We start from the raw sequence: 25,097 nt of genomic DNA, 5'->3' as shown, positions 1-25,097 counted from the left end.
TTGTGTGTGTGTGTGTGTTTGTGTGTGTGTGTGTATGTCTAACCGGTAACTCAAACCGATGCTACCTGCTACTCACATCTGCATGAAATCAGCAATCATTTTGGTTAATCCAAGCAGAAAGTTCCCAACATCTGGAGGTTTGAAATTGGTGAACAGAACTCCTGGATTCTTGCACTGCTTTTTTTCCTTCTGGTTTTTGTCCTTGTGCTTGGCATCAGTGTAGACATCGCCTTGGTGGTTCCTCTCATAAACTGAGCCTTGCGGTTCAGATGTGTTACTGAAGTTAGCCTGCAAAGAACGTCATGGGCCTCGGTGGAGAGTTGTTGGATGAACCCCAGACCATGTTATGAAACAAACCCTTGTTTCCAGGGCGAAACAGTTGCTGGATGATTTGTTTTACGTGGTTGCAAATAAAAATGACAAAAGTAAAACAACCTTAATTTCTGGGAAAGTCAGTGCTACAATTTCAAGAAAAAGTTATTGAAGGAAGGGATGATGTCTCATGATGGGAGATCTATTGGAGACAGCCCAATAGCTTTTCCAAACTGGGGCCACTTTCTCAGCTCTGGGGACTGAGCTCTGTGTCTTGGACTGAGGAGTAGGAGTCAATGGTCATGCTGGCAGCCAGTTGTGGAGGCCATGGATCCCATTTCCCTACCCACACTGGTCTTCCCTTCTCTTTCCCAGTTGAATCCTTGCCTGAGGCCCCTGTGTCTTCTTGGGCTTGATTTCTGCCTTCGAATCTCATTTAATACCCCTTGGAGCCTGATCGTTAAGGTTGGACTTCTCTGTCTGCTGCATCACCTTCCCCAAGATTGCATGGTCAAATCTTTGATCCTTGGTCTATATCTGTTCCTTTGGCCTAGGATCATTTCTGCTGGGGCCTCTTCTCGTGTGAAATATTGAATTTGTTGTCCCTCAATTAAACCATTACTAACCTAGTGTTCATGGTCTGTAACATTTATCCAGTCTTCCAGATCAGCCTAGATCTCAGGGAGAGGCCTGCTGTATAATGGTTTGCATATCACCTCTTAATCCTGTCCCTACCACCCCAAAGTTTAAAATGCAAAGATGGAATGACCCAAGTATGATGCAAATTCAGCAATAACGTCTAAAGAAAAATTATCAAGTAAGGATAATTTTGCCACACCTCCTACCTGCCCACACTCCCACAGGAGACATTTGGCTGAGTCTGGACATTTTTGGTTTTGGGGACTGGGGGAAAATTGCTGGTGGCATCTAGCAAATAAAGACCAGAGATAGATACTAATAACCATCCCATAGTGCACTGGATGGACCCCACAACAACAAATTATCTGTAATCTCAGTAGTGCTGAGATTGAGAAACCCTGACCTAAAGGAAAATCAGGTGAAAGTAATAGATACACCGCTCAACAGAAAGGATTTTTTTCCCCCTCAGGCTCAACTTACTTTATTTTCTATTTATTTCACTGAACATTAGTCCATGGTAAGTCTACAGGTGCTGATAGACTTCACTGAGATGTCCTTTAGCTCACCTTGCACTGTGTTCCCTAAGTAAGACCTTTACGTTGTACCAAGGAATTTCCCTGGCACACACATGTACATACATACATACATTAACTCAGCAAACATTTTGAGAGAACCTACCTGTACTAAGAGGAAGACAAGGCTCTGAGTATACAAAAGTGATCAACACAGTCTCTGCCATCAAAGAGACTAGTGTGGGAGCCAGCAAGTAATCTAAAGATTGTTGTACGACGAGATACGGTAGACTAGACATGCAAAAGGAGGAGCATTGCTGTCAGAGTGAAAGCCGGGGAGTACTTCGTACAAAAGCCAAAATCTGAGCTGAGTCTTAATGTATACTTAGTGGTGGTTCAGCGTAATAGGGCAAAAGACTGAAGCAGCCATAGGAAAGCATAGGGTATGAAAAGGGAGTATCACAGTCAGCCTTTTCCAGAGAAAGAGATCCCATAGGATACATACAGATACATAAAGGAGATTTACTCTGGGAGTTGGCTCACATGCTTACGGAGGCTGAGAAGTTCCACTATAGACCACCACTGAACTAGAGAACCAGGAGAGCCAGTAGTATCATTTAGTCTGAGTCTGAAGGCCTGAGACCCAGAGGGTTGGGAGCAGGGGTGCTTGTGGCTTGTGTGAGTCTAGAATCTGAAGGTCCAAGAACCTTAAGCTCTGATGTCCCAGGGCAAGAGAAGATGGATATCCTAGTTCATAAGAGACAGCAAATTCTCCCTTCCTCTGCTTTTTTGTTCTATTGCTGCCCTCAGTGAATTGCATGAGGCAAACCCTCTTGGTGATTGGTGGGTCTTCTTTACTTAGTCTACCAATACAAGTGCTCATCTCTTCCAGAAACATCCACACAAACACACTCGGGAATAATGTTTTACCATCTATCTGGACACCCCTTAAGCCAGTCTAGTTGACACATAAAATTAACCATTGCAGGTAGCTATTTAATAGGACTGACTGGCTGCCCAATGCCTTCTTTGATTCTTTCAGGGTAGAATAGCCTTTCAAGGTGAGTAAGGTGAGAAAATACTATGGATGTAAAAATAAAGAAGGCAGATGATTTGTCTAAAGCCACAGCACAAATCAGTGTTAGGTTTAAAATAGTTTCTAGTTTTAGAAATAGAAATAGATACAGCGGATTATGTATGTATTTATTTATGCATTCATTCATTTTCTTATTCAATAATTACTTATTGAGAGACTAAGCACTAGGTAAGTTCAAATCCCAGCTTTAACACAAATGTTGGACAAGTTACTCAAGCTCTGTGAGCCTTAGTAGGCTTGCCTGTCAAATAGAAACAAGAGTAGTAACTGTTTCTCTTGGGGTCTTTTACAAATATTAAATGAGTGAAATGCTTTTGAAGCTTTTAGCATACAACACTTAGGGCAGGCATCCAACTTTATTGCCATCATTGTCTTCATCATCATCATCATCATCATCATCATCATCATCATTTTCGCTATCATTATCCCCCTCTCCCAAGTGCATGCTTTCAGTACCAGGGCTTTAGCACTGCCACCTACGCAGTGAGGCAGCTTCTGGAGGCTCCCAGGCATTCAGGCACAGAGTACTTAGTATTCCATTTGCCTCTTGTCAGCAAGTGGGTCCTGAGCAGAGCAGACTGCTCACTCAGCCTTCAATTCACGCGTCTCCTGTTTCTCTCTCTGTAAGCTGCTAAAAGGTAGGGAGGAAGCTGTTTCATTACAGCCTCATTTACACCTCTCTAGTCTCCCTGCTCCCTCCAATGAAAGTCAAGTTGCTGTGTTCTGCACAAACGGAATCTGGCATACAATATTCTAAGCCAGGCTTTCTCAGCTAAGCCTTGTCAGATGTCATTTCCCCTGCACTGCCCAGAGGGGGATATTATCAACCCATCCCCATCCCCAACCTGTTGTTCCTATGTGCTATATGGTTATATAAACATCCTTTGGGCAGGAACCGTGGAAAGGATGCCAGGCTAGACTCTGGTAATGGCAAGGGGGCTGGCAGGGATCACTTTTGAAACTGACTCCTGTACAGCAATAAATTGATCCTAGACTTTTTCTCAGAGCAAGCTAATCCCTATCCCTTTCTGTGCACAGGAGGATAATGAAGGCTCTAGACACATAAACAGACTCACAGATGGCTGGATGTCACACGTTTGGCAATTCTTACTTATGGATGGCTCCATGCTGTTGTCCTCTGGCGCTTCAGCCTGTGACATGTCTGAGAACTTGCTGGAGTGTTCCTACGGGGAGGAGAATCCTTTTCCTGTACTTCTACCAAGCTTCCTACCCCTTTTCCCTGCCTGAATCCACCCACACACATGCATACACACGCATAAACAATACAGTTGTCAAATACATTTGAGAAAATGTAAGACATCGTGCCTAATCCAATGTTGCAATTCACTGATGAGGAGATGGTGTTAGGGAATCTACATGGAGAGTTGAAAGATGACAGGACCTCTATGACCACTTTGGAGAGTCCCCACAGAAACAAGTTAAGGCAGTGAAAGACATCAACCTACATCTCTGACACCAGTGCCCCTCTGAGAATTTACTGTCTATCTAGAACTGTCATTCTCAAACTCTAGCATGCATCAACCTGACCCAGAGGGCTTGTTAAAACCCAGATTGCAGGGCCTTCCCAGAAGGCTCAGAATTTCTGATTCAGTAGGTCTGTAGTCAGCCTTAGTATTTACATTTTTAACAAGTTCTCAGGTGATTCGGATGCTGCTGGTTCACAAACCACTGACCTAGAGGATGTACTCAGCCCTAGAATACGGTAAATGAAGGAAATTATGGACTCTGATCACCCATTAAATAGGAAGATATAGACAAGGCGAACAGAGCAGGAAGTTTTCAGCTGCCCAGTAGCAATAGTAAATGCGCTGTCTCAGGCAGCAGTTGGAGAAACCGCTGCCTGGATGTCTTCTGGGGAAGATCATGGAGCACAGGCTGGGGAGTTCTGTTTCTGGCTCTACAGAGCCTGGTTGCAGCACCCCAGTGTTTCATCCATCATCTACTCAGGATGCCCTCTATGTTGGTCTTCTCTGCTACACTGATTGCCTTTAGGAATAAGGGCCAAGTTCTAGGTAAAGTCATTATTTCTCTCTGAATCCCCAGTGCGGATGAGGCACCTGCTCCAAAGTAGATCCTCATGACCTGTCTGCTAAATACAAGAACAAGCAAGTCTTTCTAGTTTATTCTCCTACCAGGTAGCTGGCTGACCTTTCTGAGTCCAGCAGATGGTTGTTCTTAGCAGAAAGAGGAAAAGAAATCAGAGAGCAAATACCCAGCCCCATGTCTTTGTTCATGTTGTTATCCTTACTATATACCTTATTCTTTTTCTTGGCTTATTGAAATGCTACCAGACTAAACTAACAGGGCATTTGTAATGGAAACACTTAGACCAGTCTGGCTTATGTGTAGGGTAACTATAGAGATCATGGTGGAAAGGTGTGTAGAGGCCCCACTGAGGACAGCAGTAAATGCCAGACTGAAGAACTTGCATGTAGGTCAGCAAAGGTGGGCCGGGAAAGATATGGGAGGCAGAAGGGACATGTACTCACAAGTCCTATCCTCAATTTTGCTCTTTCGTTTTTCTCTAAAAGTAAAATTATCATCTGATTCTGTATAGCAAATTTTTCAAAATAAAGATTTCCTCTGGATGGACATTCTCCTACTAATGCCCATTCATCAAAGCCCTGACAAGCTCATTATCTGGACCAAGTTGAAGAGATTCAAGGTGAGAGGAGAAGTCTTCAGGAGAACACAGAGAACACTACCCTTGGTGTCAAGGGAAGCAGGGTGTCTGTATAAAGAGCAGGCAATTTCATCAGAACAAAAAGAACGCTTACAAAATACATACTAAGTGGAAAGTATCAGAGAAGAAGGGGGAAACGGGCAATGATTAAATATATACTTTATGCCCAGCATGGGTTTTAACCAAATAACTACACAGGGAATTAGACATTAATATTCTCATTTTGCTGATAAGGGAGTAGGCTCAGAGAGGTAAACAACCTCTCAAAATTTCCAAAACAAGTGACTGGTGGAAGTAGTATTCAAATCCTGATCTGTTGGATTCCAAAGTCTATCCACATTCTTCTGCTGATCACCACCACCACACTTGGCTCCACAAAGATGGCCAAAATCTAGCCCTTATCTTGGAGTAGCTTGTAAACTACTGGGGAAGGTAACACACATGGACACTCAAATATTAAATTAAAATGGGCAAATTGGAGGAGAGCCCTAAAGAAGTTACAAAAGGCTGAGGAAACTCAGACCAGGCAGGGAGAAGTAATTTTCACCCAGAGGATTTTAATGGAAGACATGGCATTTGAGCTGCTTTGGGGGCTGGCCCAATCTGGGTAGGTAAGGAGATTGAAGAGAGGAGTACTGGGGATTCCAGGCAGCATAAAGATGGGAAATGCTGGTTTTGCGGGGGATCAGGTAATGCATCATGAGAGAAAAATTTGCAAAGAAGGGCCAGGCAGGGCAGAATTTTGAAGTTCATACTGAAGTACACGTACTTTTCTGCAGACAAGGGGGAGCCAATGTGCATGTCAGCCCAGGGAAATGACGTGGTCTGAGCTGGACTGAAGAGAGAAGAATGTGAAGGAGGCCAATGTTGGAGGGCTCTGTGCCTCTGCAGTGTTCAGGAGCCTCTTAGCTTTGCATGAATGCAAACAGTGGGCAGTGAATGGGGTCTGAGCTGAGAATGAGGACCATTGAAGAGGCTGTATAAATAACGATGGATTTTAATTAGGATGAGAGCCCCTTGAGTTCTCAAGTAAGATCAGATGTGAGAGACACCAGATTATTTGCATGTGGGACACGCAATTGCTATGACAGGAAATCAGTGAAGAAGGAAGTGAGGGTCGTCCAGAGCTCAAGGTAGCCCCAGTTACTTCTTTTGCAGAGTATTCTCTGGTTTGGAGTCCTTTTCAGATGGAAATAATTTCTCAAAGGACTCTGAGGTTGTAGACTCTCACCAAGTGATATGCTTTGGCTGTGTTCCCGCCAAAATCTCGACTTGAATTGTATCCCTCAGAATTCCCACGTGTTGCAGGAGGGACCCAGGGGGAGGTAATTGAATCATGAGGGCCAGTCTTTCCCGTGCTATTCTCGTGATAGTGAATAAGTCTCACGAGATCTGACAGGTTTATCAGGGGTTTCCGCTTTTGCCTCTTCCTCATTTTCTCTTGCTGCAGTCGTATGAGGAGAGTCTTTTTGCCTCCCGCCATGATTCTGAGGCCTCCCCAGCCATTTGGAACTGTAAGTCCAATTAAACATTTTTTTGTTCCCAGATTCGGGCATGTCTTTATCAGCAGCGTGAAAACAGACTAACACACCAGCCCTAGGGCTGAAGATAGCGTATTCACGGCTCCATTACTGGCTGCCCTTCAGTTTAAAGGCAGCGATTCAGCCACAGAGGAGTTGGGGCCACAGTCAGTTGAGGCTGAAGATGGAGTTCTGAGCAGCTGGACTGACCTGGCAGTGGGGGCCTTCGTTCATTTGCTGCTGGATTTATCACCCTTCTGTTGTTATCTCATCACCTTGCACAGCTCACACTCAGAGCTGGCCCAGATGGGAAACATACCTTCCCAGCACCTTGGTAGATTATGTTTCAGGGAATGTGTGGCACATCCCTTGGCTGTGACAGGACAAATGATGGCTGACCAAAAGCTCATTTTCGAAGTTAAAAATTTGGCTAATTTTTATGATCCTGAAGAGAATAGGGGTGGGGAGCGGGGCAGAGAGAGAGGGAGAGGAAAAGAAAGACAGTGAGAAAGAGAAAGAAGTTTTAAGATAGACTCTGAAGTCTATCTTAAGATGGCCAAGATGGGCTGGGTAAAGACCAGACTTGGGAAAGACTGTGACTGACCAGCCCAGATTTATCCTACAGCACCAGTACCTTCCTATGGTTAATTTCTGTGGGAAGCATCAGGATTCTTGATCTAATCCTGAGTTTTATGGTGTTCAAAATGTTATCAAGCACAACTGGAATCTTGAGAAATCCTTGATTTTTTTTTTTTTTTTTGCCGTATTCAAACTGCTTTTAAATGTGACTGATGTTAATTGAGCACCTAACTTAGGCCAGGAACTGTGTTTCAGAATTTTTATATGCAAATCTAATGTAATCCTTAGGACAACCCTGAAGGTTGAAATTTCTTCTCAGGTGAGTGGATTCTCATCTGGGAGTTTAGGAAGGCTAAGTGACTTGCTCAGGAGTTGCTAATAAAATCTGCTATTTCCAAACACCCTTCGTTTCTCCTATAAGAAGTCACTTGCCAAGCCCTCTTCGTTGTCTGTTGAAGAGCTCCAGATAATGAGAGAAAAGCAGCAGGCATCAGTATTGACTAGGGTTACCACATCACGCATCTCCAGAAGGCTTCCTCATGGATTAACAATGTGCAATTCTTCCACCTGTTGTGAACTTTCTTTACGCTAGAGCAGGGGTTAGCAAACTTTTTCTGTAAAGGGCTGAGTGTTAAATATGTTAAGCTTTAGGGGCATTATAGTCTCTTTGGCAGCTGCTCAACTCTGCTGTTGTAGTGGAAGAGTAGCCATAGACAAGAGGGAAGTGAATGTGTGGCTATGTTCCAATAAAACTTTATTTATAAAATCAGGCCATAAGCTGGATTTGGTCCAGAGGCCTGATCTGGCCTGGCTTCAGAGCAAAGGCCAGCTTGAGGTAGATGCCTACCAGGAAGGCACTGAGAAGCAATTTTTCCTGAAAGCAAGGTCCTTCAGGATAATGTTAGTGTGAGAATGGAGACAGAGTGCAAACTGATTGCTGAAGAGCCAAGTATGATTTGCAGACACAATTTGTTTGGTTTATACTATGTTTAAGATTTTTCAAATTAGCTGCTTACATTTAAAGATTGGGAGAAAGCACATTAAACACACTTGAAATTTCTGCATCTCATGAAAAATTGGAAGATCTTCTTGTGGGAGGATTCCCTCACATTTCCCCATGGCAATCATTGGCTGGAGCTGAGTGGGGGCTGTCCCCATTAGGCAGGCAGTGCCTGAGCGCTGCTGTTTACTACAAGTTCCATATGACCTGCATTCAAGTTACCTGCTATTTGAGTTTGTGACCCATGTTTTAAGGATACTTAGGTTTTAAAAATAAATGTTGTTATGTATATGTAAGGTAGATGACATGATGCCATGAGATACATATAGATAGTAAAATGGTTACTATAGTAAAACAAATTAACATATCCATCAAGAATCTAAAAAAACAGAAGTGAAATATGCAGAGGTAGAGAATAAAACAGTGGTTACCAAGGGTGGAGGTGGGAGAGAAGGAAATGGGATGATGTGGTCAAAGGATACAAAGTAGCAGATGAGGACACTTATTTTGCAGATAAGCATTAAATCCCAACTTTAGGTGGGCCCTCAGCTATCCTTATAATTTTATCTTATTGCTTTTTAATGCTAAAACTCCCATTCCTGGGCCGGGGGGGCTGATGATGCTGAAATAAGGTCCTCAATGGGATGGTTTTTTGGAACAGAGGGGAGAGGGAAAGGCCAGGGGTAGGCATAAGTAACATCTTAGAGAGCTCCAAGGATGAAGAGCACAGAAGCCAAGTTCAAGCTCAAGGGAGGACCCTGAGCTGGAGATGGGAGACAATGAAAAGGGCAACACCTGATCAGACACAGGAGTGAGTGAGTAGTGAGCAGGATGGGGCCCGGCAGAGTGGGTCCAGGGGGCTTGCGGCAGTGGGCCTAGGCTGGGGTGGGTCTGTGAAGGGTTTCCATTTGCTAAAGCTAGGCAGCACGTGGGTAGACCAGCCTAATTCACAGACCAGGTTCCCATACCTTCATTCCCCCAAGACTTGGCTGCCTATCCCTGTGCTGGATTCTGTGTGTGTTTTGTGATACATTAATGAAAATCAAGCATCTTAACAGAGTGCCTGGTGTGATTTGATAAATGTGTTTGTTTTTTCATATCAGCATTTCCCCATCTGTTCATCTTTCCTCTTTACCCAGTGGATTAGTCCGTTCTTGCATTTCTATAAAGAAACACCTGAAACGGTGTAATTTATAAAGAAAAGAGGTTTAATTGGCCCATGGTTCTTCAGGCTTTAGAGGAAGCATAGCAGCTCCTGGGGAGGCCTCAGGAAGCTTCCAATAATGACAGAAGGTGAAGGGAAAGCAGGCATCTCTCTCCTGGCTGGAGCAGAAGGGAGGGAAGGAGGAAGTGCCACATACTTCTAAACAACCAGTTCTCAGGAGAACTCACTCACTATTGTGACCAAGGGGGATGGTGCTAAACCATTAGGAACTGCCCCCATGATCCATTTACCTCCCACCAGGCCTTACCTCTAACACTGAGGATTACAATTGAACATGAGACTTGTGTGGGGACACAGATCCAAACCATATCACCTGACTTGCTTCTCAGGAAGAAGGGTGTCTCCTCCTTGCCTAAACTCAACTTTCCTCTTAAGCTCTTGGTTTTTTTTTTTTTTCTTCTCCCTCTTTTTCTTGCCTCCATTTTGCTTCCAGACCTGCTAATGTCTCCCCCTCAAATCTAAAAATAAATAGAGCCAATCTCCTTCAACCCAAGAAAGTTCTTATGCTTCTGTGTAGCTGCTCCCATTTCCTTCACCCTCAAACATCTCAGAAGAGGAGTGAGTTCAGGCTCCCATGCCAGCATTAACCATGTGTTCACCAGCCCCCCTCATAATTGCTGTCTCACCACTGCTCTAGACCAGTTTTCCTGGGTACCTCTGCATGCCACAGTCATGATATTCACATCCAACGGCTATTCCACAGGTGACATTTTTGGTTATCAATACCTTAATAATTCAAATAATTTCAATTTGTTGAACCCTTTTGTCTTCCCACAGTGCTTTTACATATATGGTCTCATGAACTCCTCTTAATGCAAATAGTATAAATCTCATATGTTGATGAAGAAATGGGTGCTGTGAAAGACTAAGTGACGTGGTGGTCAGGTACCGCCACTGGCTCACCTCTTTGATCTCAGGTTTACTCTCCTTCCCATTTCTTTTCCCTCTACAGTGGTTGCTCTACTCTGTTCTTCTATTTCTCCTTTGGTGACTTCTGTGTCTCCATTGCCCAGGCCTCCTCTTCTTCCCAGGTTTTGTACTTAGACCATTCTCTGGATAGCCTCATCAGTTCCCATGGGTTCAGTCACTGCCACGGTGATGGACTTTTGTGTATATCTATTTTTTTTTTTTAATTTAAGTTCGAGGGTACATGCGGATAACGTGCAGATTTGTTACATATGTATACTTGTGCCATGTTGGCGTGCTGCACCCATCAACTCGTCAGCACCCATCAACTCATCATTTACATCAGGTATAACTCCCAATGCAATCCCTCCCCCCTCCTCGCTCCCCATGATAGGCCCCGGTGTGTGATGTTCCCCTTCCCAAGTCCAAGTGATCTCATTGTTCAGTTCCCACTTATGAGTGAGAACATGCAGTGTTTGGTTTTCTGTTCTTGTGATAGTTTGCTGAGAATGATGGTTTCCAGCTGCATCCATGTCCCTACAAAGGACACAAACTCATCCTTTTTTATGGCTGCATAGTATTCCATGGTGTATATGTGCCACATTTTCTTAATCCAGTCTGTCACTGATGGACATCTGGGTTGATTCCAAGTCTTTGCTATTGTGAATAGTGCCGCAATAAACATACGTGTGCATGTGTCTTGATAGCAGCATGATTTATAATCCTTTGGGTATATACCCAGTAATGGGATGGCTGGGTCATATGGTGCTTCTAGTTCTAGATCCTTGAGGAATCGCCATACTGTTTTCCATAATGGTTGAACTAGTTTACAATCCCACCAACAGTGTAAAAGAGTTCCTCTTTCTCCACATCCTCTCCAGCACCTGTTGTTTCCTGACTTTTGAATGATTGCCATTCTAACTGGTGTGAGATGGTATCTCATTGTGGTTTTGATTTGCATTTCTCTGATGACCAGTGATGATGAGCATTTTTTCATGTGTCTGTTGGCTGTATGAATGTCTTCTTTTGAGAACTGTCTGTTCATATCCTTTGCCCACTTTTTGATGGGGTTGTTTTTTTTCTTGTAAATTTGTTTGAGTTCTTTGTAGGTTCTGGATATTAGTCCTTTGTCAGATGAGTAGATTGCAAAAATTTTCTCCCATTCTGTAGGTTGCCTGTTCACTCTGATGGTAGTTTCTTTTGCTGTGCAGAAGCTCTTTAGTTTAATTAGATCCCATTTGTCAATTTTGGCTTTTGTTGCCGTTGCTTTAATTTATAGATTCAATGCCATCCCCATCAAGCTACCAATGAGTTTCTTCACAGAATTGGAAAAAACTGCTTTAAAGTTCATATGGAACCAAAAAGAGCCCGCATTGCCAAGACAATCCTAAGTCAAAAGAACAAAGCTGGAGGCACCACGCTACCTGACTTCACACTATACTACAAGGCTACAGTAACCAAAACAGCATGGTACTGGTACCAAAACAGAGATATAGACCAATGGAACAGAACAGAGTCCTCAGAAATAATACCACACATCTACAGCCATCTGATCTTTGACAAACCTCAGAAAAACAAGAAATGGGGAAAGGATTCCCTATTTAATAAATGGTGCTGGGATAATTGGCTAGCCATAAGTAGAAAGCTGAAACTGGATCCTTTCCTTACTCTTTATACGAAAATTAATTCAAGATGGATTAGAGACTGAAATGTTATACCTAATACCATAAAAACCCTAGAAGAAAACCTAGGTAATACCATTCAGGACATAGGCATGGGTGATGGACTTTTAAATCTCTGCTCCATCACTGTATGTCTTTGGTCCAGTTATTTACCCTCTTTCATATCAGATTCTTTATTTGAAATATAAGCACATTGAGTAGTTGATATGCTTTTTACAGCTCCAACTTTAAATGAGATGAAGAATGTTAATTTTTAAACAAAGATCAATATGAAAGTATGAGATCTCATGAATAAGTTCAGCAAGGTTGTGGAATTAAGATCAATATAAAAAAATCAATTGTATTTATATATACTAGCAAGAAACAATCCAAAAATTAAGTAATTCAATGTACAATAGTACCAAAAGAGATAAAATACTTAAAAATAAATTTAACAAAAACTTCAAGACTTCTACACTGAAGACTACAAAACATTCTGAAAATAAAGATGTAAATCAATGAGACATTCAATACTCATGGATGAGAAGTTTAGTATTGTTATGATGGCACTATTGCCCAAATTGATCTAAAATTCAACACAATACGTATCAAAATACCAACTGGGCTTTCTTTTGTAAAAATTGACAAGCTGATTCTGAAATTCATATGAAATTGCTTGAGACCCAGAGTAGCCAAAATCTTGAAAAAGAACAAAGTTAGAAAACTCATACTTCCTGATTTCAAAACTTATTCAATAATCAAAACAGTGTGGTAGTGGCATAAAGATAGCTGTGTAGACCAATGGAATAGAATGCATAGTCCAGAAATATAAATAAATATAAAAAATGTAATATATAAATATAAAAAATATAAATATAAAAAATAAATCTATGGCCATCGATTTTTTACAAGGCTGCCAAAAAGAATTTAATGGAGAAAGAGTAGTCTTATCAACAGATGGTATTGAGACAACTAGATATCCACATGCAAAAAGAATGAACTCATTACCTTAAATAATACATAAAAATTAACTCCAAATGGATAAAAAAAAGCAAGAGCTAAAGCTATCTCTTGGAAGAAAACAGTAAATTTTTTTTTTAAATTATACTTTATGTTCTAAGGTACATGTGCACAATGGCACAACGTGCAGGTTTGTTACACACTTTGTGCCATGTTGGTTTGCTGCACCCATTAACTTGTCACTTACATTAGTTATTTCTCCTAATGCTATCCCTCCCCCTGTCCACCACCCCATGACAGGCCCCAGGGTGTAATGTTCCCCGCCCTGTGTCCAAGTGTTCTCATCGTTCAGTTCTTGCTTATGAGTGAGAACATGCAGTGTTTGGTTTTCTGTCCTTGAGAGAGTTTGCTCAGAATGATGATTTCCAGCTGTATCCATGTTCCTGCAAAGGACATGAACTCTTCCTTTTTTATGGCTGCATAGTATTCCATGGTGTATATGTGCCACATTTTCTTAATCCAGTCTATTATTGATGGACATTTGGGTTGATTCCAAGTCTTTGCTATTGTGAATAGTACCGCAATAAACATATGTGCATTTGTCTTTGTAGTAGCATGCTTTATAATCCTTTGGGTATATACCCAGTAACGGGATTGCTCGGTCAAATGGTATTTCTAGTTCTAGATCCTTGAGGAATTGCCACACTGTCTTCCACAATGGTTGAACTAGTTTACACTCCCACCAACAGTGTAAAAGAGTTCCTCTTTCTCCACATCCTCTCCAGCACCTGTTGTTTCCTGACTTTTTAATAACTGCCATTCTAACTGGCGTAAAATGGTATCTCATTGTGGTTTTGATTTGCATTTCTCTAATGACCAGTGATGATGAGCATTTTTATTTTATTTTATTTTTAAATTTTTTATTATACTTTAAGTTCTTGGGTACATGTGCACCACGTGCAGGTTTGCTACATACGTATGATGAGCATTTTTTCATGTGTCTGTTGGCTGCATACCTGTCTTCTTTTGAGAAGTGTCTGTTCATATCCTTTGCCCACTTTTTGATGTTTTTTTTTTTTTCTTGTAAATTTGTTTATGTTCTTTGTAGATTCTGGATATTAGCCCTTTGTGAGATGGGTAGATTATAAAAATTTTCTCTCATTCTGTAGGTTGCCTGTTCACTCTGATGGTAGTTTCTTTTGCTGTGCAGAAGCTCTTTAGTTTAATTAGATCCCATTTGTCTATTTTGACTTTTGTTGCCATTGCTTTTGGTGTTTCAGTCATGAAGTCCTTGCCCATGCCTATGTCCTGAATGGTATTGCCTAGGTTTTCTTCTAAGGTTTTTATGGTTTTAGGCCTAACATTTAAGTCTTTAATCCATCTTGAATTAATTTTTGTATAAGGTGTAAAGAAGGGATGCAGTTTCAGCTTTCTACATATTGCTAGCCAGTTTTCCCAGTACCACTTATTAAATAGGGAATCCTTTCCCCATTTCTTGTTTTTGTCAGGTTTGTCAAAGATCAGATGGTTGTAGATGTGTGGTGTTATTTCTGAGGCCTCTGTTCTGTTCCATTGGTATGTGTGTGTATATATATATATATATATATATATATATATATATATATATATATATATATGTCTGTTTTGGTACCAGTATCATGCTGTTTTTGTTACTGTAGCCTTGTAGTATAGTTTGAAGTCAAGTAGCTTGATGCCTCCAGCTTTGTTCTTTTTGCTTAGGTTTGTCTTGGTAATGTGGGCTCTTTTTAAGTTCCATACGAACTTTAAAGTAGTTTTTTCCAATTCTGTGAAGAAAGTCACTGATAGCTTGATGGGGATGGCATTGAATCTATAAATTACCTTGGGCAGTATGGCCATTTTCATGATATTGATTCTTCCTATCCATGAGCATGGAATGTTCTTCCATTTGTTTGTGTCCTCTTTTATCTCGTTGAGTAGTGGTTTGTAGTCCTCCTTGAAGAAGTCCTTCACATCCCTTGTAAGTTGGATTCCTAGGTATTTTATTCTCTTTGTAGCAATTGTGAATGGGAGTTCACTCATGATTTGGCTCTCTGTTTGTTAATGGTGTATAGGAATGCTTGTGATTTTTATGCATTGATTCTGTATCCTGAGACTTTGCTGAAGTTGCTTATCAGCTTAAGGAGATTTTGGGCTGAGATGATGGGGTTTTCTAAATATGCAATCATGTCATCTGCAAACAGGGGCAATTTGACTTCTTCTTTTCCTAATTGAATATGCTTTCTTTCTTTCTCTTGCCTGATTGCCCTAGCCAGAACTTCCAACACTATGTTGAATAGGAGTGGTGAGAGAGGGCATCCCTGTCTTGTGCCAGTTTTCAAGGGGAATGCTTCCAGTTTTTGCCCATTCAGTATGATATTGGATGTGAGTTTGTCATAAATAGCTCTTATTATTTTGATATATGTTCCATCAATACCTAGTTTATTGAGAGGAAAACAGTAAATCTTAATGACTTTGGGTTAGCAAGTGGTTTCTTAGTTATGACAGCAAAAGTACAAGCAACAGAAGGAAAGGTGGATAAATTGGACTTCATTAAATTTTAAAACTTTATTAAAGTCCAAAGAATTGGATAAAATACTTGCAAACCACCTATCTGAAAACAGACATATCCAGAAAATGTATATAATGATACAACTCAATAATAAAAAGTTAATCCATTAAAAATGGGAAAATGGTTTAAATAGACATTTCTCAAAAGAAGACACACAATTGGCCAGTAAGAACATTAAAAGATGCTTAGTATCATAAGTGACTAGTAAAATGCAAATCAAGACCACAGTTACATCCTACTTTACGTTCATTAGGATGGCTATAATAAAATAGACCACAACAAGTGTTGAAGATATGGAGAAATTGAAACTCTCATACATTGCTGGTGGGAATGTGGTGCAGCTTGTTTGGAAAACAGTTTGGCAGTTTTTTGAAAAGTGAAGCATGGATCTACAATATGACCCAGTAATTCAACTCAAGTAATTCAAGTTAGAGAAATGAAAACACAGTTCTATACCTACACATAAGTATGTATGAATGTTTCTAGCAGCATTTTTCATTATGCCCTAATACCCAAATGTCCATTTACTAAAAAATGGATAAACAACATGTGGTATAGCTATACAATGAACTAATATTTGGCAATAAGAAGTAATTCAGTTCTGATACATGCTACACTATGCATAAACCTGGAAAACATCATGCTAAGTCAAAGAAGTCAGTCACAAAATACCACATCTTGTATAATTCCATTTACAAGAAATGGTCAGAATAGGAAAATCTAGTACAGATAGATTAGTAGTTGCCTTGGGACTGGATTGGTTGTGATGGAAATGAGAATGACTGCTAATGGGATTTCTTTTGGGTGCTGAACATGCTCTAAGCTCAAATTGTCATGGTTGCACAGCTCTGAATATACTAAAAACCATTGACTTGTACACTTTAAGTAGAACTATAATATGTGACTTATATCACTGAAACTGTTTAAAAATCAATATGTAAGGATTATGATGATTAATACCATTATTCAAAAATTATTCTGGTGTGTCTGGTTTTCAGAGTTACACCTAGCTTTTTCTAAGACAGTGGTTTACTTGGGAATCATTTCTGCTCTTAACCAAGAATTCAAGATGACTGTAGTGTTCCAGAATGAAAGACACCTCTGTGTGAATCGTCACTCTGCTGCTATCCAAGCGTGTGACATTGGACAATTTTTTGAACCTTTCTAAATCTCAATTTCTCTACTTCCCACAGACAAGGATAACAATACTGTCTGAGCAATGCTAAACAACACATGTACTTAGAAGCATTTAACATAGAGCCTGGAACATATACCTGCCAAATAATTATTTTTATCTCTTATTTCAGAAAAGCATCTCCAGCTTGTCTGAAGCAGGTAGAGAGCATTGTGAGGGGTTGTATGGGCAAAGTTATCTGTGGAGTGGAGAAGCCTCTGGCATAGGCCAAACTTCTTTCCATGGGATATGTTTGGAGATTTACAGATAGACACAACACAAATATATGCAATTTCCATATATAATACACACAATATCAAGGCTGATGAAAGAATCACATTAGTAAGCTATGAGCTTTATCAATGGGTTACTTATTCTATGAAGGAGTAATTAAATGGACATCATAGGGTGGTGTTTAGAGCCTGAAACTTTTCTTCGCAGAAGGCTTTGAAGGTTAGGACAACCGGATTTCTGCAGGAGGAGTGGTGAGGTGGATGGAATAATTGCCTGGGGTTTTCTTCCTGACTTCGCTCAATCAATAACATAATGTAGTCTGAAAGGAGCCATGTTAACCCTGTAGCTCAGTTTTCCTTTCTGCTAACTGGGAGTTGAAGTTCTTCCTTCTTGGAGAAGACTGTTGTGAAACACTCTGACCTGTGTGGAAAGAGGACCTCAAATTGGAAACAAGGTTTCATTAGCAGCATTATTGTTTTCCATCCCTAATTTCTGTAATTTGGTGGCACTGTGTAATTATAGCATAAAGACATAATTATTTAGGCCTTGCCTGGCAAGTCACATGGGTATTCCGTTTAGATATAAGTAGGATATTTTTGCATAATAACCCACAGAAATCTGCATTAAATTGCCGTGGCCGACTTGCATCTTGTCATGCGCCTCTATTCAGCCTGGGCTGTCTGGCAAGGACTATTTCTCAGCACCTGTGCTCCTACTACTAGGTTGCCTGGGTTTCATGACCACATGGCTATAGTGGGAAGTGGGATCTACTGTAGTCACAGTCGTCAGAGTGAGCACTGTAGCCATGGGCTTCCGTTAGTGGGACCCTGGGGCCGGGAGCTCTCTGCGCCTTCACACGTTCAACAAATACATACCAGGCATCTTCTATGAGCTAGATACTGAGGTGCTGGGAATACATCACTGAATATAAAAGATAAATCAAAAACCACTCTTCATGTGTTTGTGTTGGGGGGTGATGATACAGATAAGACACAAAATATTTAACAAAATGCGTTAGATGGCAATAAATGCTATGGAGAAAAATAGGAAAGAAATTCTGGGTGCGGTAGCTCATGCCTATAATCCCAGCACTTTGGGAGGCCAAAGTGGGTGGTTCACCTGAGGCTATGAGTTGGAGACCAGTCTGGCCAACATGGTGAAATCCCGTCTCTACTAAAATTACAAAAAGTAGCTGGGCGTGGTGGCAGGTTCCTGTAATCCCAGCTACTCAGGAGGCTGAGGCAGGAGAATCTGCCTGAATCCAACAGGCAGAGGTTACAGTGAACTGGTATTGCACCATTGCACTACAGCCTGGGTGACAACAGCAAAACTGTCTCCAAAGCAAACAAACAAAACAAAACAAAAAAATAAATATGAGGAAATATTATGAAAAACATTACATTTGACTAAAGAGCTGAAGAGATGAGGTGGTCACCCAGGCAAATCTGATGAAAGAACATTCTAAACAGAGGGTCTGGAAATGAGGAGACCCTGGGGTGGGAGTGTGCTGGAGACCAGTGTGGCTCTGTGGAAGAGAGCAAGGGGAATTGTGGTGAGAGTTGAGGTCAGAGAATGATGGGGGTGGGATTTAGGATTGTGGGGCTTGGTAAGCTATGAACCACAGGCCAACTCTAACTTGTTGCTTGTTTTTATGAATAAAGTCTTATTGGCACACATCCATGCTCATTTGTTTATAAATCATGTATGGCTACTGTAGCTACAGTGGTGAGGTAGGTAGTTGCAACAGAGACTGTATGCTTTGCACAGCTTAAAATATTTGCTCTCTGGCCCTTTACAGAAAAGGTTTCCTGGTCCCTGGGATAGGGTATTAGTGGCGTCATTTCCTGTCTTCTCCATGTCCGACCGTATATTTGGGACACAAAGGTGAAAGAGTATATGCCCTCAAGGTACCAACAGTGGAGTGGGGTGACAGGCAATTGAAACACAGTTCCATGCTCTCATGCGTTGTTCTGGGGTTGCAGAACAGGACAGCCAATTTTGAAAACTGTTTCTCAGTACTTAGTGAAGCAAAACATATTGATGTATTATGATCCAACATTTCTACTCCTGAGTTTATACCCAACAGAAATGAGTGCTTATGTCTTCTAAAAGACTTACATAGGAAGTTTCATGGAAACTTAATTCATAATAGCCTCAAAATGGAAATAAACTTAAACATCTATCAATATTTGAAAGGATAGATAAATTGTGGTGTGTTAATATAATGAAATACTATATAGCAATGAAAAATGACTGCTACATCCATACATTCATGAATTTGAGTGTTAAATGAAGAATTTAGACATTAAAGAACACATATTGCATGAGTTCGTGGATATGAAGTTCAAAAACAGGAAAACTGATCTATTCAGATAGAAGTCAGAAGAGTTATTCTCTTTGATTGTCTAACTGGGAGAGGCACAAGGCAGACTTTCGGGAGTTTCAAAAGCTATATCTTGATCTGGGGGTAGATATATCACCGTATACACAGTCAGATATACATGGATCGTTACACTTAGGATTTGTGCACTCTACTACATATAAATTATGCCTCAATAAGAAATGAAAATGCATATTCACTACCATGAAAGCTTGTATAAAATTCGATGACAATGTGGGAAAATCGAACTAAATACATGGGAGAGGCTGGAATGATTCATATTGGAGCCAAATTTTGAGGTTAAGAAATTGTTTTTCCAGGGCAGACCAGAGTGAAAAAAAGTCCTTCAGGGAAGAAAAGCATATGAAAAATCTGAAAAACAAGGCTTATTCGGGGAATTCTAGGAGAGTAATGCTATTAATCAAATACAACACATTCTCCTTTCCTCCTGCTTCCTATTCCACTTTCATTTTGTTTGTTTGTATTTTGTTTTCATTTCATTCAGTTATACCTTTTAACATAAACAGTTATATTTGGTTCCTTTTGTAATTTCATGAAAATATTCATATACCATAAATCTCTCCCTTTCACAGTGTACAATCCAGTGATTTTCAGTAAATTCATAAGATTGTACTATCACCACCACTCTAATTCCAGAATAATTTCATCACCTCAAAAACAAACTCTGTATCATGAGGACTCACCAGCAACCAGTTCTTCCCTCCCTTAGTCTTTGGTAACCACTAATCTTTCCACTTCTATAGATTCGTCTATATTAGACATTTAATATAAATTGAATTATACATTATCTGACCTTTTGCATTGGGCTTCTTTCACTTAGCACAATATTTTCAAGCTTCATACGTGTTATAGCATGATTGAGTAACATTTTATTATATAGATGTACTACATTTCATTTAGCCACTTGTCAACTGACGGACATTGGGCTGTTTCCACTTTTATAATCTATGACTATTTTTGTACAAGTTTCTTTGTGGGACTGTATTTTAAATTTTCTTTGGCATGTAGCTAGGAGTAGAATTGTTGAGCAATATGGTAACTTTTTGAGAAACTGCCAGACTGCTTCCAGAGTGGATACATCCTTTGTTTTTTGTTTTTTTAAATTATACTTTAAGTTCTAGGGTACCTGTACATAATGTGCAGGTTTGTTACCTATGTATACTTGTGCCATGTTGGCGTGCTGCACCCATCAACTTGTCAGCACCCATCAACTCCTCATTTACATCAGGTGTAACTCCCAATGCAATCCCCCCCACCACCCCTGCCGTGATAGGCCCTGGTGTGTGATGTTCCCCTTCCCGAGTCCAAGTGATCTCATTGTTCAGTTTCCACGTCGGAGTTAGCTCAAGTGGTTACCTCCTCATGCCGGGCTTTCTATCTGTCCATCTCTGGATACATCCTTTGTATTTCCACCAGCAATGTGTGAGGGTTCCAACTTCCCAACATCTTCACTAAGACTTGTTACTGTCTTTTTTATTATAGTCATCCTTGTGAATGTGAAGTAGGTTCTCATTGTGATTTTGATTTGCATTTCCTTAATAACTAATGATGGCGATAATAGTTGGTCATGCTTATCTTTGTATATCTTCTTCAGAGAAATATTTCTTTCATGTCCTTTGCCCATTTTTAAAAAACTGGCTATTTGTCTGTTTATTGTTGAATTTTAAAGTTCTTTATATATTCTAGATACTAAATATCAGATATGTGATTTTAAAATATTTCTCGTATTCTTTGAGTTTCCTTTTCACTTAATTTTTTATTTGATGCACAAACGTTTAATTTTGATGAAGTTCAATTTCTCTGTATTTTTCTTTTGGTGCATGTTGCTTTTGGTGTCAGATGCAAGAAGCCATTTTCTAACCCAACATCACAAAGATTTATGGTTATGTTTTCTTCTAAGAGTTTTATAGTTGTAGTTCTTATTTTTAAGCCTTTTATTCATTTTTAGTTAGTTTTTGTATATACAGTAAGAATGCAGGTGGTCCAAGTTCATATTTTGCATGTGGATATCCTATTGTCTCAACGCCATTTATTGAAAAGGCTATTCTGATCAGGCACAGTGGCTCATGTACATAATCCCTCACCTTAGTAGGCCAAGGTGGGAGGATTGCCTGAAGCCAGGAGTTCAAGACCAGTCTGGGCAACATAGTAAGACCCTATATCTACATTTTTTTTTTTTAAGCAGGGTTTGATGGTGCATGCTTGTAGTCCCAGCTACTCAGTAGGATGAGACAAGAGGATCATTTGAACCCAGGTATTCGAGGTGGCAGTGAGCCATGATTGCACCACTGGATTCCAGCCTGGGTGATAGAGCAAGACCCAGTCTCAAAATTATACACACACACACACACACACACACACACACACACACACACACATATATATACATACACACACACATATTTATATCTATACACATATTTATATATTAAAAATATATAAATAAATATATAAATATATATACATATATAAATATGGAATGTGTCATCCAGCTTTGCTCTTTCCAAGATTGTTTTGGTTATTCTGAAACCCTTGAATGCCCATATTATTTTTAGAATCATCTTACTGATTTCTATTAAAGCCAGTGGGAGATTTTGATAGAGATTACGTTTATCTCTAAATCTATTTAGGCTTAATTGTCATCTTAACAATATTAAGACTTCCAATCCATGAACATGAGATGTATTCTCATTTATGCAGATCGTCATTAATTTTTTTCAACAATGTTTTTCTAGGTATCAGTGTACATGTATTGCATTTCTTTTATTGAATTATTCCTGTTATTTGGTAATATTGTGAATTTGAATTATTTGAATTATTTTCTTTTGTTTCAGATTGTTCATTGCCAGTATATAAAACTTAAGTGGACTTTTGTGTTCATCTTGTGCCCAATATATATTATTGCTTTTTGCAATAACAATATTTGCAACTCTTTAGTATTTCTTGTTAAGTCAGATCTGCTAGCAAGAAATTATCAGTTTTTGTTTATCCAGAAATGTCTTATTTTATCTTTCATTTTGGCGCAGTTTTGTGACAATTTTCTGAGAATAGGCTTTGAAAGAACCACATCCGCTTTTGCTCCCCTCACTGGATGCCAGAATAATGGTTTTCATTGTGAATCTATCTGATCAGTTATTTTTCAAGATGAATACAGAGCTGGAAAAGGGGCAGAGGGAATAGGACAAGTTAAAATGCCACAGAGATTACTGTTCTTACTGAGATTCTGCCAATTTTCTTGCATAAGTGATCCCCGGATTTCTTCAAACTTTTGGCTAACTTCCAGAGTTCTGAAAAAGTTCATTGTTTTTTAAGTTTTTGCATTTTCTCATTGCTTTTATGAAGGAGGGAATTTTCAGAGGGCCTTAATGTGTAATTTTTTATATTCCTCAACCTTCTTGAATGTGTTTGTGGCAGGAATACTGAAACGTGCCAGAGAGACCTGATGGTCTAGTTAGAGAAAGTATGTGTGCAACTATTATAGAGCAATGAAGAATGCTTTAGTAGTCTCCTAGTCAATTGGTTGTCCAGGGACCAGTAGCATTGATAATAGTGGGAGCTTATAAGAAATGAAGAGTCTCAAATCCCTCCCAGACCTGCTGAAATTTAATATTTTAACAAGATCCTTAGATGATTCACATGCACATTAAAGTTTGAGAAACACTAGTGTCATGTACTTCTTATGCAATGCCAGCTGCTGCTACCCACAACCCCTCTACCCTAGTCTAGTAGTATAGCACAACACATTTATTTCTCACTCACACTGTAGCCAATGTGGGTGGGTGGAGACTCTCTTCCATCTGGTAACACAGGAATCCAGGTTCTCTTAACTTTGTGACAGTACCGTATAAACACATAGCTTCCAAGTTTTCCACCCAGAAGATAGAGATGGAGCTAGCAGGCTGTCTCTTAAATGTCTCAGTCAAGCAGTGACACAGAAAACTTCTGCTCAGGGTCCATTTGCATGAACTAGTCACACAGCTCCAGTCTATCTGCAAGTGGCTGCAGAATGTGGAGATGGAAACCTGGACTACTTGCTAAGCACTATCTCTGCCACTCTCCTTCACAGAGACATGATCAAACAGAGATGGTTAGAGGAAGGAAGTCCATTTTTAGGGAAATCGTAGATATGTTTACAAAGAAAGTATAATTTTGGTTTGGGGCTTAGAAGGTGTACTAAGTTTAAATGTTAAACAAGCAGAGGAAGGTGGTTATTAGAAGAAAGGAGAGTTAGTTTAATACACAGTATTCTAGGAAAAAGAACTGGTCATCAAATTTCAGTCAGAGAGAAATATGTGGTGGAGATATTTCAGAAAATCTCCTGTTCTCATTTGTAACCTTGAGTGAAAATTTTGCAGTACAGCCTTTTTGAGAGTTTGATTTGCATAGATTTGATGACTTGGAAGTGTGAATTCTGAAACTGTTTGCCATGATCAATTTACAGACATAATAAAAGTGACCATACATCCTTACCCATCTGCACAAGGAGGGGCAGTGGGACACAAAGTAATGAATGTAACACTGGGCATTTGGAGGTTACAGTTCTAATCCCAGTTCTGTTTAGACATCCACTGTGCAATTTTGAGCCCGACCTATAATTCTGCAGAGCCTTATGAGAAGTTGACACAAACTAGTGGTTCTCAACCCTGGCTGCACGTTAGAATCATCCATGACACATTCAAAAATGAGCAGACTCGGGGAAACACTCCAGGATGGGACAAAGCCACCTGTATAAAAGCTGGATTAAGCATCCCTAGTCTGTCCCAGTGGTCCTCAAACTTTAATGTGCATGTAGATCACAGAAGGCTTTTATTAAAATGGAAATGAGTCTGTGGGCCTGAGATGTGACCTGAGAGTCTGCACTTCTAATAAGCTCCTGAGTGATGCTGATACTGCTAGACCCAGATCCCCTCAGGCCTAGATAATCTGAAATCATTCGTCAATTTCAGTCAAAAGGCTGTTTCTTTTTTTTCTTTCTTTTTTTTTTTTTCCAACTTAATCAAATTGGCCAGTGATTTTAGCATGGTCTAAAAGCAGGCTGGGCAGACTCAGGCAGAGAAACCTCTGGAGGGAGAAGGAAAATGTTTGTACTCAAAGGCTAATCCATTGCCCACTCCGAGGCATCAACAAGAGGTATGAGTGGGCATTGCTCATCTCTCATGTCAACACTGCCCATACAGCAAGGGCAGGCAACGCTGCCTCTGGAGACACTAGACAGACTGATCAAGGATCAGAAGGAGCGAGAGTTAGGTCATGAATCATACAAGCTGTGCTGTGCTACTGGCAAACAAGGCAGGGAGGAAGGGTGAGACTGGAGACTCACATGCAGTTGGCACCCAAGAATCCAGCCAGTGGCTTTCTCATGCACTATGCCACTTAATTCTTTATAAAAATCCCCAAGGCTGGTATTATTAACCTTATTTTCTAGATTAGAAAATTGTGGCTCAGAGAAGGTAAATCATTTGTCAGCCAAGAAAGCATCTGTGTGACACCCAAGCGCACCCTCTTTCCATTACAGCAAACTAAAGAGTGTCTTCTGTTTTAAGACATGTTGATGGTGGGTAGGGGAACTGGGGTGCTATGTCCC

General features: G+C 40.2%; 1 long non-coding RNA gene across 1 annotated transcript in view; it reads left to right on the top strand.

Moving 5' to 3' along the window:
* Positions 1–6,693: 6,693 nt before the first annotated feature.
* LOC135971648 (uncharacterized) overlaps positions 6,694–25,097 on the top strand; it is a 31,236-nt gene continuing 12,832 nt past the window's right edge. The window contains exon 1 of the long non-coding RNA XR_010587896.1: positions 6,694–6,777. This is a non-coding gene — a long non-coding RNA (uncharacterized lncRNA). The remainder of the gene's footprint in view (positions 6,778–25,097) is intronic.

Source organism: Macaca fascicularis, chromosome 7 (genome assembly GCF_037993035.2).
Source record: "Macaca fascicularis isolate 582-1 chromosome 7, T2T-MFA8v1.1".
NCBI classification, from domain to species: Eukaryota; Metazoa; Chordata; class Mammalia; order Primates; family Cercopithecidae; genus Macaca; species Macaca fascicularis.
This window is presented reverse-complemented; position numbering and strand designations above follow the sequence as displayed.